Below are 17,906 nucleotides of genomic sequence, written 5' to 3' on the forward strand. Positions count from 1 at the left end.
CTACATGATAATTTATGATGTATCATTTAATTGATATCATTGATTATGGATCTTATTATGATCACTCTTATACTTGTTTGACTCGCTTACTTGTACATTGTTAAGTTAGTGGACCTATGATTCTTACTAGTACTTGTTGATGTACTGATGCTACTTGTACTCTTTTTTTCCTAAGTGCAACATATCTTCCAGCAGTTAACATATGATCTCAGCTCTAGCTAATGTCCCAATTTTATTTAGAGGGTGAACACTATGTTCAGAAATTCTTTAATTCTTCTATGATTTCATATCCTTTGATTCGATACTAAGACAATTTCCTCTTTTATTATGTTTGGATATTCCTATTTCTTTTGGACATGGTTGATTCATTTAGATATTCTTGTATGGTGACTTCATGTCTTGGGATTATAATAAGTAGAGGTTTCATATTATAATCATTTTTGTGGGGAAAGACATTATCAACTAAGATATTATTGAATGAATCATATTCTTTTTAACTAGTTAAACGTATGATATAATATTATAATGAAAATGAGTGTAATACCCGATTGATTAAATGAGTGTAGTATGGTTCTCCTAGTATAGGTTAGAGCAGTTGCCAATCATGATTGATTGGGTCATGACAAAGATAGTATCAGAGCACTGGATTCATAGATCATATTGTACAAGAATTGGTCTAATAGAGTCCTATGAAACGGTACAGATCTGTCTGTACTTTTCTTTGGGAGGCTATAGGACTTTGAGAATGTACTCTTTTCTTTCCTTCTTTCAAGCTATAACTTGATTCTAATATGTTTCTGGTGATCCAAATTAGAATTTAATTCTTTAACTTTTGTTTACAGATGGTTAATACTCGTTCCACTAGTTCAATAGTAGCACCTACAATGACATCTATAGTAGCACCTGAACCTGCTATTGAAGCTACAATGAGGTAGGACTTGGGCTAGAGGCAGAGCAAGACAGGGAAGATATGGAGTAGCTCCCACTAGGGTAGAGCAGAGGCAAATAGTAGACTGTAAAGGAAGAGTTTAATATTCCTTCTCCACCATAGGAGGCCCAGACCATATTTAGAAGGAAGAGGAGTGACTAAGAAAAAGGAGACGATAACCCCAGAATATGTGCTGCCAACACCAAATACTGTAGCACAAGTGCTTTTGTCTATAGGGGTAGGAAGTTTGGGGTATCTTGGCTTACACTATCTACACTCCAGTTATTCAAACCATTAGGCTATAGCCTTGCAACATTCCACTAATATAACACCAAGAATATATGTAAGCTCTAAAATAGGGGTGTATCCTCAATAGGTACTTGGATTAGTAATGACTAATGTTGAGCATGGAATGTTTTGTAAGTTCATGAAGATAAAGCACCTAATTTTCCTAGGTTCAGGGTCTGAGGATGATTTAGAATTCTTATTAGACTATCAGGAATATTTTTATAAGAAGGGAATTATTAAAAAGTATGTCGTGGAGTTTATTTCCTTTCAACTACAGAATAAGTCGAAGTGGTGGTGAAGGTCATTATGGAGTGCAGCCCTGCCTACCTCCACTTACTTGGACTATGCATGGATTTTTTTGTAAGTTCATGCCAATGAATCCCTTATTTCCTAGGTATAGGGTCTAAGGATGATTTGAAAGTCTTAATCGAGTGTTATGAATATTTGCACAAGATGGGAATTGTTGAAAAAATATGGGGAGGAGTTTGTTTCCTTTTAAATGCAAAATGGGGCTAAATAGTGGTGGAGGTCATTTGTGGAGTGCAGCATTGCCCTACATCTACTTACCTGGACTCAATTTCAGAACATATTCCTTAAAAAATATGTTCCTCATACTTATCTTAGTCAAAAGAAGGATGAGTTTCTAGGTTGGAGCAGGCTAACATGTCTATGGCGGCCTGTGAAGCCAAGTTCTATGCATTTTTCTATTATGCACTACAGTTTATTACCTCAGAGGAGGAATGTATTAGGTACTTCATACAGGAATTGAATTAATGGATTTAATTGGCCATCTTATTTGTGACTGATAAGTCATTTTAAGATGTTAGTGATTTCACCAAGAAGGATGAAGCACTTGAGAGATAGGGAGAGGTGAAAGCAGAACAAAAGAAGAATCAAATGTCGAGCCAATTTAGTGGTACTTTAACAAAGGGCCATGGTTCTTCTAAGACTTGCCATTCATCTATGCCAATAGAAGTAGGGTCCCATCAGGGGCAAGTTATTAGCCTTCCTAAGACGACAGCGACACGTCCTTTTCTTCTTCAGTTCAGAGGCCTACTTTGGGGCCAAATGATTTGAATGTAAAAGTATGGAACATGTAAGGAGAAATTTCCCTAATTTCTTGTATGCATGAAATTTTACATAATAACCAATTCATACCTCTCTAGTTTGGATAGGTCGAGATGGTGGAGGAAACGGTAGGGGTCGTCTGCAAGGTGTGCGTGGTGTCTAGGCTAGGCGTGGCAACAAAGGCAAATGAAGAGGAGGACAAGTGGGTGGAAATGTATCACAGAGTGGTAAAGGCAATGGTTAAGGTGGTGATGAGGCTCACCTTTATGCAATTCAAGCTTGTCTTAAGGTAGAAGTAAATGAGAACAATGATACCCATATTGTATTATTATGTTTTGGGTCCAAAATTACGTAAAAATATCATATTGGTCCCGCTTGCAAAATTACACTTTCAAAACCGACAATACGTCCCTCTATGCTTAAGGAAAATTTAACCTCATAAATAGGTGAATTCCGAGATCTAATGGTGCTACAATCAACCCACCAATATTTTAGGGATTTTGGAAAAGGATGGAGGATTTAATCAAGAGATTGATGGAAGCTTACCACAAATTCAGAGAATAAATACATAATTTAAGTTCACAAATGCTCCAAAATCACCCACCAGCAATTCTACCACGTTTTTAGACATCTTTAGTGTTCTATACTCTTGGGTGGAAAATGGGAGAAATTGGGCTAAGTGGGGAATATATATGCACCAGGTGCTGCCAAAGTGGGTCCTAGGCCACTTTAGTGGTTAGCACTAAAGCGCCTACGCGACCGCTAAAGTGGTACATATTGGCTGTTCTAGGGCCACTAAAGAGCCTAATCAGCTACTATATCACCCTCCAATAAAGTGTCCAAAGGACGCTATAGCAGTCACACCAGATTTCATGCACTAGGTGGAGGCTAAAACTTTTGGGTCTCCATCGACCCGTCGAGATTCATCCGGAATCTTGTATATGCAAATGAACTTTTCTACCCTAACATATTTAATGTTTTGGAATCGATGGATCAATCAAAATTTCCATTTGAGGTTGTTTTAATGAAAGGTAGGTCCCGCACCCATGATCTATTTTTCTTAATTTCCAGCCAATCACTTAAAATGAGTTTAGAAGCTTTGGGACCTGAACCAAGGGTCCACCTAGCCTAATATTTTTCAGAGCTATTGGAATTATCAAAATTAGCATAAGAGGTCCTTTTATTGAAGTTTTCACCGAGTAGCCAATTTAAACCAATAGACGTCAAAATAGGTAATTGGCTCTAAAAATCAAATGAACTACCCCGTAACTAAACTATCAGCTCTAGCAAATCATAAATGACTTGGGGAAGCTATAGAAAAGCTCTAAAGGGCAAAAATAAGCAAAAATACATAAAATTCCTTAGAAGGTCATTACAATTTCCACTGCTAAAAGAACATACACCTACAAAAATAATGGATTAGGATGTACTTCAAGCCATGAACATGTGAGGATATTGGGTCCACATCTCGCTCTTGACCTCCCAAGGAGCCTCCTCTACTGGGCAATGCCTTCATTGAACCTTAACTACTGTAATATCTTTAGTGTACTACCACCTAACATCACTGGCTAATATGAGCACAGGCTCCTCCACAAAGGTTAATCAATCATCCAACTAGGCAGAATCCCATCAAAGAGCATGAGACAGATCAGGAATGCATCGTCAACACATAGAAACATGAAAAACTGACTGAACAGTATAAAAATCTAGGGGTAATACTAACTCATAAGCCACCACACCAACTGTGCAAAGAATCTTAAAAAATCCCTAAGACTGCAAGGCATATACTTCTCCAAGAAGATCTTAGAGAAATGAGTCTGTGTTTATGGGTGAGATCCAGCTGGCTAAAATATAAATAACCTCTCCAGTAGTGTCAAGCTTCCAATTTGAGCTAAAAGGTAGTGTACGCCATACCACAAGGCTCAACTAGGACCAAATTATGGAGCCTCTCCTTACAAGCATTCAAGAGCTCATAAGCATCCTTGGCCAGTGCACCAGAAAACCTAGGTGGAGACAATCTCAAGAATCTAACCAACATCTTATGATCATCAATAGATATAGTTGGTTGGGCAACTACCAGCTGAGCAACCACCGACATAGAAGGGGCCTCAACTCTGGGAGTCATAGCTACAGGTTACACCCCCGCCTTAGTACCACTCTAATTCATAGACTATGCACCACCAACCAATCCCAAAAGCTAAATCAAAGAAACCCTAAGCACTAAAGAAAAAATAAACCTAGTGGAGCCTGGGCTGGTCCTTGGCCTATCGCTAGCTGAGGCAAAAAAATCTTCGGCTTAAAAGATGGAATAGAGTCTAGTGAAGGCACCTATGCTAGATCCTAGCTGGGGATACATCTCTTGGTTGTCCAAGAATAACAACAGGATCCCTAGGCTCGATCTTGGGATCCTCATCTCATATAGCGATAGTACGTGTCCTAGCTATCTACGAAAGAGTGAAATCAAAGGAGTTCTTTAGAAACCAACTCAGACTCTTAGAAAAAAAAGAGTGAAGGAAATGAAGAACTCCTAATATGTCCTATAGCCTCCCAAAGATAAGAAATGAATGTCATCATTCCAATTCCCAAGACTTTACTAGATATTTGCTCTTGTACTAACACTGCCGATGAACCTGGCTTTGATACCAATTTTTCATGAACCAATTTATTAGTCATGAATGCACCTACTTTATCCCCCCAATAGGTAAGCCAAACTATAGCCTACAGCTATAAGTAATGGGCTAAATTTGTGGGAAAATGGCCTAAAAGCCAAAAATCATCAAGTAAAGACTTATAATAACATTAAGATAGTAATGATAGTCTAAAATATAGATAAAACATCCATAACCATCCCACGAACTAGTAGTGTCAGTACAAGAGCTACTATGAAAGAAACATAATTATTGAAATAGTTAAATACAATCTTTCTTTGATAATGAAAGACTAGACATAGATAATATAAGGAAAAATAGGAAACTCCAACTTTGAGAGTTCACCTTATCTCCAAAATCAAGTTAGCACAAACGTCACGTCAGTGATGGCTAGTACTCGAATCTGCACAAAAAAGATGTAGAAGTGCAGTATGAGTACTAAAAGCATGGGTACTCTATAGGCATCATTGGCCGACTAAGCTAAATCATGATATAAATATAATAATGATGCAAGATAAATAAACTAAGTCGAGGTAAAAGGGAAAACCTAGAAATAAGCTCCAACACTATAAATAAATAACCGGAACAAACATAATATGAAAGAAACCATAATTAATACTACTAGACTGGCCCCCATAAGCTAGTGAGTATGAAAATATAAATAACCCAATAGGGGCCCCATAAGCCCAGAGGATGCAATCAAGGAAAAGTAAATAACCGAACATCAATCCATAACCATGAATCCATCTATATCGTATTATATCATGAATAACTCTCAATGAAAGACTCAAACTAGAACTCTATAGCATCATTATCATATTATCATTTGTTGGACTTAAACCAAGATTTATATAATTAATATCATTATCAATTGCTGGACTTGAACTGAAACTCAGAATCAATAAACCACCAGGCTTCGCCTAGAATTAGCACCAACTCCCAAAGACAAAATGAACATGATCATTAAGTATCTAATCTCCTCAAAGTCCCAAAATTAGTATTTCAAAGGGTATAACATATGTATAGAAGTCTATAAATGCAAACATAAATCTTGTCCTAAGGTGGGTTGGAGGGTGTAATGCCACGAATCTGGTACCCAGAATGGTACATGGTGCTCATGACCCCGAAGGACCATAAGCTAGCCCATGACTTATATTTATACCTGAACACTACATAATATACTGTATAAATACAGAATAAAAGACTGAAAGTCCATAAGGTTCAAACATCTAATAAAACATAACATCTAAAAAAAATGGTATATCAATACCAAAATAATTGAAATAACTATTTGAACATACTATAGTCTGAAAGCCTCTAACACTATACTATCTGAATAAGAAATTGATGGGATATGTCCCCATCTAACTCCAACTACTGAACTAAACTAAGTACTCTAGAAGTAAAGTAATCAAATCATAACATGCTCGAATGATGAGGACTCACTACTGACTCTGACTGCTGAAACTGGAATGCTACTAAAGTTTTGAAGCTCATACTTCTGAATCTATGGTATAAAACACCATAGCAAAAATGTGTCAGTACGATTGAAAGTGTTGGTATACTAGTGAGGTAGGTTGAATACAAAGAGTTTATATGCATAAACAATACTTACTGACTATATAACATGAACGAGAGAATACACGCATGAATAAGTAACTGTAACTGAATTCGTGATAATACTGACTACTGAGTCTGAATACTAATATCATGAGTTACTGATAACTGATATAATTGATACTGAGTGACTGTATTTGAAAGTCTAGATTCTGATGGAACTAGGTAAGTTTCATACTGTACTGGGTGACTGTATCTGACAGCCCTTAATTCTATAAAACCATCTGAGTTCTATTACTGAGATTTGAGACTGAGACTGTAGGAAGTAGTCCTTTAACCGACATGCCCCTAATAAGCTATTATAGCTGAGTTGGGGTCCAATCTGTAATCCCAATAGGAAGGGTTTCAATACCATACCACTCGTAAGGACAAGCTGCTAGTGACCCTCATCTAACAGGTACTCTAATGAGAATGGCGGGAACCTCATTTAATACGTTAACCCACCTCATCTACCTACATCCAGCAGATTTGATTTCTCAACCTACGCTGGCGATGTAATTCTGGGGTGAAAGGATTGCTTCTAAGAATCACACCCTCTACTCGTAGGTAAGTTCCCATCCTTGGGCTCACTCGGTGCTGAATCCTACTCCTATCTAAAGAGACACTGAAACTAAATATACTGGATTGAATTGTACTGAGTTTCACAAATTTCATTGACTGACAAAATATTACTAAGATCTGATAACTGATTGAGATTACTGAGATTACCGAGATTACTAGACTGATACTGAATTTACTGGAGTTTTCTTGAGTCATGTAACTGACTTAATTCTTCTAAGATTATCATAAAACTGATACTAGCTCTAGGCACACAGTTAAATATTAGGGTACATGTACCCCCAGGACTCGATAGCATGAAATTGACAAGACATGACACTTCTTGAACACATGACCATAATTAATAATTCATAATACAATCACTTGGGAGTTTCATGAAGCACTTGGTTCTCATACTCTTGTACATAAATAGGAATGCATTCAAATATATCATGGTTACACAATTCTAGTTTTATGGGCATTCCATCATACAATTTCAATGCATCACAATAGCATAAGAGTCATTTTTAAACATAAGGATAAAGCATGGATTCATTATTTAGGCCCTATTGAGTCAATAAGCATAAATCTTACTCTCTTAGGCATTTTATCAATCATCTAGTATGCATTACTTAGGGCTTAAGCATGAACATCAACTTAATACATTAAGTTCCTTCATTCAACCCAATTTCATCGATTCCAATCCATACATTAACAAAATTTTATGAAAACATATAAAAGCTTCCAACTTGGAAGTCGCACCACAACATAAACATGATTATAATCAATCCACAACATGGGTTTCACAATTCATGATTTTAAAATAGGATTCTTGAGCTTCATGGGTGAAAGAAACCCATGAATCAACACTAAACATACCTTAAAAGCCTAGATCTTGAAAGATAACTAACATTTCTTGAATGTTCTTGGATTGGGAAACACAGATCTTGATGTTTTCTTGATGGTTATTGAAATTAAAGAACTTGAATTTCTTAGTTTCTTGAAGAAGGTTTTAGATCTTGTTCTTAGGGATTGATCTTTGAGAGAAACCCTAATTTGGTGTTGTAGGTGAATAATGAAGTTATGAGCTCTGATCTAGTATAATTAGGTGTTACAAAGGGTGGAAAAAGATGCAAACACCCTTTTAAAAATGGCTTTAAATTGCTGAACGAGATCTGCAATGGCTTGGGCGATGGTTCGTCGCAGTCTAGCCAGAAAATGGGTTATTGCCATATAAGCGATGGTCTAGGTGACGGTCCGTCGCAGGCTTGATGGTTCGTTACTCTTTTCATCATGGTTTGAATAAAAGGTAGCCTCACTGCCTTAGTTACAATGGTCCGTCACTAGCTTGATGGTTCATCGTTTCTTCCATCGCTCCGATGCAGTTCAGGCAGCTCACTGTAAAATATCCATATTTTTTTACCCCAATATCAGATTTTTACAAAATTGGTATCGTTGGAAAGCTAATTGAATTTCCTATATGATGAAAATTTGAAATTGGGAAAATTCTATCTAATTTAAACATCAATCACTTAGGAAGTCATCCCTAAATCTTTTGAAGACTAAATTAGACTTCAAAAAAAGTTTGGGGTATTACAATATCTCCCCCTTGGGAACATTCTTCCTCAAATGGGACTATCTAAGCTGGGATTTCTGATAGACCAAACTTACTTAAGGGATGTGAACATCTAAAACATGATTATATAATTGAAACTTCTGATATATTAAAATTTCATACTGAACATGCATATCTTATGCATGAATACTGACTCATGAATACATGAATGGAATAATAAGATGAATTTGTCAAGCTAAACATGCATATCTAATGAATGAGTACATGACTAAGTTGATACATGAATGTATAACTTAATATGCAATGGTACTTTAAAATACCGAGATTGTAACTGAAATCTGAATATGAAACTGAATAGGCTTAAGAACAGCTATTACCTTGGGTTAAGTCTAAATTAATAGAGAAAAGGTGAGGATACTTGATCCGCATATCTACTTCTGCTTCCCAAGTAGCTCCCTCAATGGACTGATTCTACCAAATAACTTTGACTAGAGAGACTTCTTTGTTCATCAGTATGCGAATATGGTAATCAAGTATTTCGACTAGAATTTCCTCGTAAGAGAGACTGTTCTGAATATCTATGCCCTTAATCGGGACTACGACTGCTGGTTCACCTATGCACTTCTTAATAAAGGAGACATGAAAGATTGGATGCACTGAAGCTAGATCTAAAGGCAACTCGAGCTTATAAGCTACCTTGCCGAAACGACTAAGAATTTTGAAAGGACCAACATATTGAGGATTGAGCTTTCCCTTCTTTCCGAATCTTTTCACTCCCTTTATGGGAAAGATATTTAGATAGATAAAGTCATTAATCTCAAACTTGAGATCCTTTTCTGGACACGCATGAATGGGAACATGAGAACATGACTTAGTCTGTAATGTGTGACATAGACTGAGTATTGTGAACTGAACTGAGCAATTTCTTACATGGCTTACGACTAATTTTGGAGCTTGAGGGTCCACCTATGAGTACCCACTACTCAAATCTAAGTTCCTTACATGAAGAAGGAATGACATATTTAGGTAATGAAAGTTCAGGGGATTATAATGTATCTTTCCTTGGGACACTACATCCCTCGAAGAATGCTGACTTGGACGAGATACTGAGGAGAGACTGGAATAATTCACAGGGCACCCACGAATAAAATCACAACTGAATATCCAGGATCTGAGACTGAGTCATGAAACATGAACTGAGCTGAACTCGTAACTGCTTAATTGGTCTATCTTAGAATGGTTACATCCATGAGACTTCAAATAGTGTGACTAGGTGGACAAAATAGGAAAATATATGAACTTGTCCATCTAACTGTCAGACTGAAGTACTGGTTATTCAAACTAATTCCTACTAACTAACTCATCTGATCTATTGACTGACTGATGGCTGAGTACTGGGCATGTAAGATTGAACTATACTTAGTCTGAATAACTAAACTAAGAATATGGAGTTTTTATGAACATGAGAAAGGGACTAACTGAGTAACATGAGATAGTTGAGCATGAATTCATAAAATACTTGTATTTTCTGAGAATATAAGACCAGGCGTATAACATAATTCAGAAATATTCTGTAAGATGAGGTACTGAAACACTGATAACATGCATAACTGATAACTATATGCTCTGGTCAAGCAAACCTGAAATTGGACTGTAGTACTAATCTAATTTTTGAACTGAGGCTGAGGCTAACACTTTATCTAAGACTATAGCAGAGAGTGCAACTAAATCTATAATTGAGACTTATACTAGGACTGAATGCTGTTTTTGATAATTGAGGTTTAGACTGGTACTGAAGTACTGAATTCTAATGGCTAAGTAATTGATAACTGAAAGCCATGTTCCTGTAGGAATGAGTCCTTTACTGAATACCGATTACTAAACTGATGCTGCAACTGAGGTCTGAGGGATAGAACATTGATACCACAAATTCATTGAGGGATCTAAACTGAGGGTATACGTGACATAACCTGAGTTTGGCTAGTCACTAGGAGTGGAAAAAGAGTCATGTGGGTTGAGCATACTGCAAAGCACAACATGAGTACATGAGTCGTGAGTTGCATGACCTGAGTCTAAAGGTTCTATATTCATGGGACATGATCTGTACTATTGAGTAAACTGGAACTCCTTATACTAGGAACTGAAATCGTACATTATTATCACTAATGTGCACAAATATGTGCGATGATTATGGAGATAACAGGTAGGACATGAATAGATATCATGATATTTAATGGGTTTTGAGGATCTGTAATACTATTCAGAGATAATCTATATGATTATGTTTACTGCGTGGATAGACGAGGATGTCATCTATAAAGACTATAACGAACATGTCCAAGTACTACTTGAGCACATAGTTCATCAAGTCCTTGAAGGATACTGGGGCATTGGTAAAACCAAAGGTCATGACTAAGAATTCAAAGTGACCGTATCGAGTTCAAAAAGTTGTTCTCAGAATGTCACATTCTATAACTCTGGGTTGATGATAGATTGATCTGAGGTCTATTTAGAGAAATAGCTGGCACCCTGAATTTGGACAAATAAGTCATTAATTCTGAGAAGTGGATACTTGTTCGTAACCATGACTTTATTAAGCTAACGGTAGTCTATACATATTCTAAGAGAACTATCTCTTTTTTGTACGAATAGAACTGGTACACCCCACGGGAAAACACTGGGCTTGATGAATCCCTTATCTATGAGATCCTTCAACTGTTCTTTTAGTTCTCTGAGTTCTACTTGTGCCATTCTGTATGGTGGAATAGATAAAGGTTGAGTATCTAAAAGAAGATCAATGCCAAAGTCTATTTTACTTTCGGGAGGAACTCTGGGAAAATCTTTGGGAAACACATCTGAATATTCATTCACTACTAAAATTGATTCAAGACTGGGAGTTTTAGAACTAGAATTCTTAACTTGAACAAGATGATAGACACATCACTTAGATATCATTTTCCTAACACGTAGGTAGGAAATAAGCTGACCTCTGAATGCTGAAATACTACCCTCCACTCTAGGACTGGTTCATTCAAAAACTAAAACTGGACAGTAGTGACTATGGCATAGCAGGAATGAAGTCAATCCATGCCAAGAATGATATCAAAATCTGTCATCTCTAATTTGAATAAGTCTGCTAAAGTGACTTTCTCAGTTACCATGACCAGACAGTTCCTGTATACCCATCAAGCTATGATGGTTTTACCTACTGGAGTAGAGATTGAAAAGGGCTCTTCTAGAATTTCAAAACTAACTCCAAAATCAACTGCTATATAAGGAGTAACAAAAGACAAGGAAGCTCCTGGACCTAGCAAAGCATAAACATACAAGTAAAAGATCTGTAATGGACCAGTAACCATATCAAGAGAATTTTCCTAATTCTGTTAGGACTGGAGAGCATAGAGTCTATTTGGGAGTTTCCCACTGGTAGCACTGAAAGTGGTACCCTACTGATTCAGGCAATCGGATTGAGCTGAGGAACGATTATGCTGACCCTAAAAACCTGACTAGGGACCCTAAAAACCTGACTGGGGACAATCTCTGACTCTATGGCCTGGCTTTCCACATTCAAAAACTGACTTCATTTCCAGCTCTACAAATACCCTGATGGTTCTTACTACAAGTGTGACAAAGGGAATGGGTTTGGGCACTGCTAACACTACCCTGAGGTTTAGGGCCTGGTGCCCTATCCCTATTGCCGTCTCTAAATTTTGGCACTGGAGCACTAGCTGAATAAGGGTTTGGGACAACAAACTATTGATTGCTCTAAGCTACTACTGAGTAAGATAAAGTGAGGGAGTTGGTTCTGAATTTTCCATGAAAGGTATGCTCATCCAGGGAATCTACCTGAATGGGCGAAGGACCGACTGATTTATGGTTCTTCTTTTGTTAGCCCTTTTGGGAGACATATTCATTAAATGAAATGGAAAAATGGATTAGACTGGGAGTCTACATTTGAGCTTATGTTCACTGGCACGATATGAATACTGAAAGAAGGGAAACTATTCCTAAACATCTTATAGCCTCATGTCCATAAGTGTGGTACACAACACACCCATGCATAAGACTCTACTAGATGAGGCTTTTTAGACTTTCTAGGACACTGTTGAACCTTAGGCTCTGATACCAAGTTTGTAATGCCATGAATCTGGTACCCAGAATGCTACATGGTGCTCATGACACCGAAGGACCATAAGCTAACCCATGACTGATATCTGTACCTGAACACTGCATAATATACTGTATAAATATAGAATAAAAGGTTGAAAGGCCATAAGGTTCAAATATCTGATAAAACACAATATCTAAAAATATGGTATATTAATCCCAAAACAACTAAAATAACTGTCTGAACATACTATAGTTTGAACGCCTCTAACACTGTAATATCTAAATAAGGAGTTGACAGGAAATATCCCCAACTAAATCCAACTACAAACTAAGTACTATAGAAGTAAAGTAATAAAATCATAATATCCTTAAATGATGAGGACTCACTCTGACTCTGATTGCTGAAACTGGAATGCTACTGATGTTCTGGAGCTTACACTTCTGAACCTATGGTATAAAGCACCATAGTGCAAATACATTAGTAAGATTGAATGTACTGTTATGCTAGTGAGGTAGGATGAACACAAAGGGTTCATATGCAAGAACAATACTAACTAACTATATAACATGAATGAGAGAATATATGCATGAATAAGTAACTGTAACTGAATTCGTGATAATACTGACTACTAAGTCTGAATACTGATATCATAAGTTACTGATAACTAATGTAACTAATACTGAGTGAATGTATTTAACAATCTAGATTCTAATGGAACTAGCTGAGTTCCATACTATACTGGGTGATTGTATCTGACAGTCCTGAATTCTATAGAACTATCTGAGTTTTATTACTAAGACCTGAGACTGAGATTATGGGAAGTTGTCCTTTAACTGACATGCCCCTACTAAGCTATTATAGCTGAGTTGGGGTCCAATCTATAACCCCAATTAAAATGGTATAATACCGCGCCACTGGTAAGGACAAGCTGTAAGTGACCCTCATCTAATAGGTACTCTAATAAGAATGGTGGGACCCTCATCTAACAGGTTAAGCTACCTTATCTACTCTCATCTAGCAGGTTTGATGTCTCAAACTATGCTGGCTATGTAGTTTTGGAGTGCAAAGATTGCTTCAAAGAATCATACCCTCTACTCGAATATGAGTTCCCATCCTTGGGCTAACTCGATGCTGAATCCTACTCCCATCTAAATAGATACTGAACTGAATATACTGGACTAAATTGGACTAAGTTTCATTGAATTCCATTGACTGGCGAATATTACTGAGATCTGATAACTGAATGAGATTACTGAGATTACTGATATTTACTGAGATTACTAATATTACTGAGATTACTAGACTGATATTGAATTTACTGAGTTTTACTGAGTCATGTAACTGACTAAATTATACTGATAATGGCTTGACAAAGATTATCATGAAGCTGACACTGGCTCTAAGCACACAGCTAAATTTTTGGGTACAAGTACACTCAATAGCATGAAACTGACAAGACATGACATTTCTTGAACACATGACCATAATCATTAATTCATAATACAATCACTTGGGAGTTTCATAAAGCACTTGGTTCTCATACTCTTGTACATGAATAGAAATGCATTCAAATATATCACGATTACATAATTCTAGTCTCAAGGGCATTCCATCACAATTTTAATGCATCACAATAGCATGAGAGTTATTTTGAAACATAAGGATAAAGCATGGATTCATTATTTAGGCCCTATTGAGTCAATAAGCATAAATCTTACTCTCTTAGGCATTTTATCAAAAATCTAGTATGCATTACTTAGGGATTAAGCATGAACATCAAATTAATACATCAAGTTCCTTTAGTCAACTCAATTTCATTGATTTCAATCAATATATTAACAAAATTTCATGAAAACATATAAAAGCTTCCAACTTGGAAGTCGCACAACAACATAAACATAATTATAGTCAATCCACAACATGGGTTTCACAATTCATGATTTTAAAATAGGATTCTTGAGCTTCATGGGAGAAAGAAACCTATGAATCAACACTAAACATACCTCAAAAGCCTGGATCTTGAAAGATAACTAACCTTTCTTGAACGTTCTTGGATTGGGAAACACAAATCTTGATGTTTTCTTGATGGTTATTGAACTTGAAGAACTTGAATTTCTTAGTTTCTTGAAGAAGGGTTTAGATCTTGTTCTTGGGTATTGATCTTTGAGAGGAACCCTAATTTGGTGTTGTAGGTAAATAATAAAGTTATGAGCTCTGGTCTGGTATAATTATGTGTTAAAAAGGGTGGAAAAAGACCCAAACACCTTTTTAAAATGGTTTTAAATTATTGAATAGGAACTATGATGGCTTGGGTGATAGTCCATCACTGGCTCAATGGTTCATTGCTCTATCCATCCCAGTTTAGCCAGAAAATAGATTACTGCCATATTAGCGATGGTCCGTCGCTGGCTCGACGATTCGTCGCTCTTGCTGTCACAGTTTGACTAGAAGGTAGTCTCAATGCCTCAGTTGTGACGGTCTAAGTGATGGTCCATTGCTAGCTCGATGGTTCGTCATGCCTTCCATCGCTCCTGGCAGTTCAGACAGCTCACTGTAAAACGTCCATATCTTTTTAACCTAATATCAGATTTTTGTGAAATTAGTATAGTTGGAAAGCTAATTGAATTTCCCATATGATAAAAAGTCATAATTGGAAAAATTCTATCTGATTTGAACATCATTCACTTAGGAAGTCATCCCTAAATCTTTTGGAGACTAAATTAGACTTAAAAAAAAGTTTGGGGTATTACAGAGGGGCCCACTTCTAATCCCCAAAATCTATTCTTAGGCAAATTCTACCTCAAACTAGGATAATGTATCTAATTTCACTTTTCGATGTTAATTAATCAATAACTATCCCTAAGATATCAATTCTACCTAAAACATGAGCAACTAAGTTAATTTCGCCTAAATTACAACTCCAAAATAGGCTAAACAGTCCAGATAATTACTAATTATATCAATCATAACCCCAATACCTAAATCCCATCCCATATCAAGCATAATATCATAATGATACTATAAATTAGCTTAATTTATGAAGAAGGTACTAGACGATGAAGAAAAGCCCAAAGAATCTACTAAACCAATGATTTCCTTTTTCGAGGAGTTCCTGTAAGGTGTCATGCTATCAAAATAACAATTTACTCATCGAAATAAGAATAATGATACCCATATTACACTATTGTGCTTCAGGTTCAAAATTACATAAAAATCTCATGTAGGGCTCACTTGCAGAATCACTCTTTCAAAATTGACAATACATCCCTCTATGCTCAAGGAAAATTTACCCTCAAAATGGGTGAATTTCAAGATCTAATGGTGCTATAATTAGCCCACTAATATTTTATGAATTTTGGAATTAGATGGAGAATTTAATCTAGAGACAGTTGGAAGCAACCATGAATTTGTAGAAGAAATACATAATTTAAGTTCACAAATTCTCCAAATCATCCACCAATAATTGTCCTAAGTTTTCACAAAAAAGGGATGAAATAGGAAAAACTGGCTAAGTGGAGATATATATGCACCAAGTGCTGCTAAATCGATCCTGGGTCGCTTTAGCGGTAAAGCACCCAGGTGACCACTAAAGCAGTACCTATTGGTTGTGACAAGGCCTATAAATCACCCAATGGGACACTAAAGATCCCTTCTCTAAAGCTCCCAAAGGGCCACTTTAGCGGTCACACCAGATTTCATGCATTAGTTGGATGCTTAAAATTATTTTAGGTCTCTACCGACCACTCGAGATTCATCTGGAATCCTGTATACGTAACCCAAGTATGCTACCTATCAAATTCGAAATTCTAGAATTAGTGGCGTAATTTAAATTTCCATCCAAGGTTATTTTGATAAAAAATAAATCCCATACCCATGTTCAATTTTTCTTAACTTTCGACCAATAGCCCAAAATAAGTCTGGGAGCTTTGGGACCTGAACTAAAAGTCCACCTAGTCTAAAATAGATATTTTAAAGCTGTTGGAACTCTCAGAATTAGCATACAAGTTTGTTTGACTAGAATTTTTTCCCGATAGATAATTTGAACCAGCAAAGACTTCAAAATATGGAATTCGCTCTAAAAACCAAATGAACTTCTTTAACCACACTATTAGTTCCAATAAGGTATAAATAACTTAAGGGAGTTATAGGAAAGCTGTAAATGGTAAACATAAGCAAAAATATAGAAAATTATCTAGAGGGTCACTACACATCACCCTACTACTCTGGATTACCTTGTACAATTCGGTTAAGGAGAGTATACAGCTTATCATAGGTTTTCTCTAAAGCCTAACCACCTATAGTTGAATGTTGAAAATTTTTTATGTTACGGTTAATTCATTCAACAAAAGTGTGAGCTAATACCTTATTTTTTGTTGGTGATGCGGGCAATCTCTGAGAAGGAGCTTGAATCTCTCCTATGCATGATATATATTTTCATATGGATTCTACTAAAAACTTAGAATCTTACTCCTCAACCTTGCAGTTTTTCCAAAAGGAAAAAATTAGATGAGGAACTTCTTTGGCCAAATCATCCCAATTTATGATTGTGTTTGAAGGTTTTGCCTTTAACCATTTTGTTGTTTTCCCTAATAATGAAAATGGGAAAATATTTAGCCCTTCGTAGTCTGTGGAGAATCTCATGAGAATAAAAGTTTCACTGATCTCAGAGAAATTCTTTAAAGCCTGTAAATTTCCCACTACTATGAAACAATTGCACCATGTTCTGCTTAAGCTCAAATCAAACTCCAAAAGTTAGTCTATGAATATTGGAGGTAACATTAGATACGAGTAGGATTGCTACTTCGCACATGTCCCGTGAGCTAGTTGTTCATCACCATGACTGTAAGAATAGCCTTGCCTCATTGAACTTGTAGGATTGGATAGAGAATTGATGCTTCTCTCCACAACTAGTACAAGCGTTGTTGGGGTTCAAGATATGGTTTAACCAAATCTTTTTCCCTTGCTATACCTGTAAGTTCAATAGCTAAGATCAAGTTGTCAGTACTTACCAAATAGAATACTAAAACTAAAAATTAGAAGGTTTCTAATTTTTTAAGTCCCTAGCAACGACACCAAAAAATTATTACACTTAACCGCATACACAAGTATATGTGGTCAAATAAGTAGTGAAGT

At 36.4% G+C, this 17,906-nt stretch overlaps 1 non-coding gene across 1 annotated transcript; it reads left to right on the forward strand.

The window, feature by feature from the left end:
• The first annotated feature begins 17,144 nt into the window (after window positions 1-17,144).
• Window positions 17,145-17,251, forward strand: LOC124896403. Its single transcript, XR_007052765.1, has one exon. It is a non-coding gene; the product is annotated as a small nucleolar RNA R71 (small nucleolar RNA).
• The last annotated feature ends 655 nt before the right edge of the window (window positions 17,252-17,906 follow it).

Source organism: Capsicum annuum, chromosome 2, assembly GCF_002878395.1.
Source record: "Capsicum annuum cultivar UCD-10X-F1 chromosome 2, UCD10Xv1.1, whole genome shotgun sequence".
NCBI classification, from domain to species: Eukaryota; Viridiplantae; Streptophyta; class Magnoliopsida; order Solanales; family Solanaceae; genus Capsicum; species Capsicum annuum.